Genomic DNA, 2949 nt, shown 5'->3' with positions numbered 1-2949 from the left:
ATTCAGTGTCTTCAGTGCTGCAGCATTTCTTGAAATGGCTATTAAATAAGCAAAGTTACCCTTGGAATAAGTCTTCATTTTGAAATAATTTGTACAAATTCCAAGGAAGTAGTAAATGTACTGGAGTTTACATATAAATGTTCCTATTGTTATTCTGATAAGGTACTTGAGACATTTTCTATAACAGTAATGAGCAAATTAATTATTCCTATACTTTTGACTTTATTCTTGAAAAACAGAGTTTCCTATTACTGGAGTAAAGGTATGAGTCAAGGGAAAATATGATCAAGCCCATATGTATTTTAGTCTATTATTAATTTTCAAATAAATCATTAACTTTGTGTTATTAGATTGCATGGTTAATGTAAGAAAGTTTTCTTTACAACGAATGCATGAACCTGAAGATGAATATGAACAGATAAAACATTGTTTTGTAGCCCACAGAAATAAGATGTTTCATTTCATTCTGATATGTTATGCTTATTGATTTCAGAAAAGAGCTTTCCACATTAAATATTATAAGCCTCCCTTTACAGAAAGTTTCAAATGACTATTTGGGGAAGATAAGGAAATTCATTCTTTGGTGGTTAAAATAAAGAGTGACTCCTCAGGAAGGTTTATTTGAAATATGAAAGCTTTTTAAGTATTTAATTAAAGTTTAATTACAGTAAGTTATGTTTTTTGTGAGTGTAAAATGTACATACAAGATAAGTAATTGCAGCAAATTTTAAGGGTAATATACCCTTAAATAAGATCTCATTTTAGGAAAATTAGGATCCCAGATTCTCTAACTTTACTAACATAAATGTACCAAACAAATCAATTACTTTCAATGAATTATTTTATCATACACTTTGTTTTTAAAAAATGATATATTCTTTGTGTTTTTTCACATCCCCTATCATAGAATGTTAGATATTTTCTTGGTCTTTAAGCACTCGTGCTTATGTGCATGTGTATATTAGTATCCTAATTTGTGATCTGATCTTATTTATTACAGGTAGAAGGTGTCCTTTAGTCAGGGACATCTCCAGGTGTTTTCCGATCCTCTCATCCCCTCCTCTCCCCTCCCTCCCCTTCTGGGCCCTTCTCTCCCCTCCCCTGTCTCTGTCCTTGCTACTCTCTGTTTCTCTTTTTCTGTCTCTCTGTCTCTGTCTGTCTGCCTCTCTCTTTCTCACACACACCCATACGCATACATATACAGAGTCAAAAATTAACTTATTGTAAAGCTTTGCTGGTACTTTACCACTATTGATTTTTCTTTCTCATTTGCTTTTTGAATGTTTTACACAAAAAGTACTCACTCTTCTTTTTCCATTTGACTGATAACTGAGGCTCAGAGAGTTTAATTGTACAACGTGTTCTTTCCATCACAACACGGATGTAACAAAGATCCTCTGATGGAGAAGGAACTATGTGTTTCCCTTTTTTCTTCATTTTTGTTTCTCATTATAATCAAAATATTATGATTTAGAATTTGTAGTAAAACATTTCAGAACTGATTTTCAAATCACTCAAGAGAGAAAATCATGTGGGATTGATAAGTGGTCATCATTACTCTCCTCCAAGATAAAGGCCAAGAACATAAATCAGAGCTGCCTCAGAATCACTTAGTAAGCTTATAGCAGGATTCAGAATGGAATCCAGAACTTTTGAATACTGAGCCTTTTAGTTAAAATCTAGCAAATATGGTTACTTGAGAATTCATCAAATTATTATGGAGTGCTAGTAACAACTAGCAAAATAAAAATGGACAAGGAATTCTAACTAGTGCACTCTTTCGTGTGCAGTTTATAAGATCATATTCTCCATTTTTGGGAGAACACTCTAATGGCACCAGGGAAACTGCTGTATAACTTCATAGAACTTGGAGATTTACCAACTTACTGTACTTTTCAGTCTTCTTCTCCTGGGCTATTCTTGCAACATTTTCACAAGGAAAAAAAAAGAGAGATTATCAGCAAGGAGATTTATTTCTGTACAAAAAATACAGTTTTACAAAATAAAGTTACCTTATATTTAGATTTATCCTATACCTTTCTTTCCAAATAAGAGTTTTATTTATATCTTTAATTTATGCTATAATCATGCTTTATTTTCATTGTCAATCACAATCTCAATTTAAAATATTTGTAACTACAATCTAAAGAATCCCTGCTTCTTTTCACTGGCAACTTTAGAAAGACTAAATTGCATACTTTTTCTTGCCACAAGAGATGTCAGCTTGTGTTAGAGTTGTGTGAATGTGGGAGTTAGCATGTGTGAGAATGCATGTGTATACACACTCACACACATACACTGTGTCATCAATGCATTTCATTTAGGAGAAAATAGTAAAGAGGATAATCAATCAAAATAACTGTTATGCCATGACAGTATATCCCAATGCCAAGTACACCCTTTAATAGAAATCAGGGTTTTAAATGGTTGCTGTTGCTGGCTACAAATAGACCAGAATATCTGTCTTTCTTCTTGCAAAGATTAAATGATAAGGTATGATGATTACTTATCGGTTCCAATTTATTTTCTGTCAGCTTGTTTTCATTTGGTCAGATTTTACATTCTCCTCACGCAGACTTCCAGTTTTGCTGGTGAAGTCAGACCTTATTTTGAGGGGCAAATATTGGTGAAACTTAGATGGTTATAAAATCCTATATGTGATTCTGGGGTTACATATCAACCAGAAGTTCTATAGCTAAAATCAAGAAAATAAGTACTACATATTCTAATTAAGAATTTTGTTTTATCTACTTGCCTTAAAAACACTTAGCTTACAAAAATCATGTATTGTGGCTTAGAAGACCTCCCCTTGAAAGGTTTCTAAATTTAAATTTTGAGGCATAAGATACCTCATGGGGAATTATATTTTATGCAATTTATTTTTAATAAAGTATATATTATTTTATCTTACCATATTATACAATTTATAGTATATAAAGAAGCCCATAA

Source organism: Choloepus didactylus, chromosome 12, assembly GCF_015220235.1.
Source record: "Choloepus didactylus isolate mChoDid1 chromosome 12, mChoDid1.pri, whole genome shotgun sequence".
Lineage (NCBI taxonomy): Eukaryota > Metazoa > Chordata > Mammalia > Pilosa > Megalonychidae > Choloepus > Choloepus didactylus.
Note: the sequence above shows the minus strand (reverse complement) of the source record.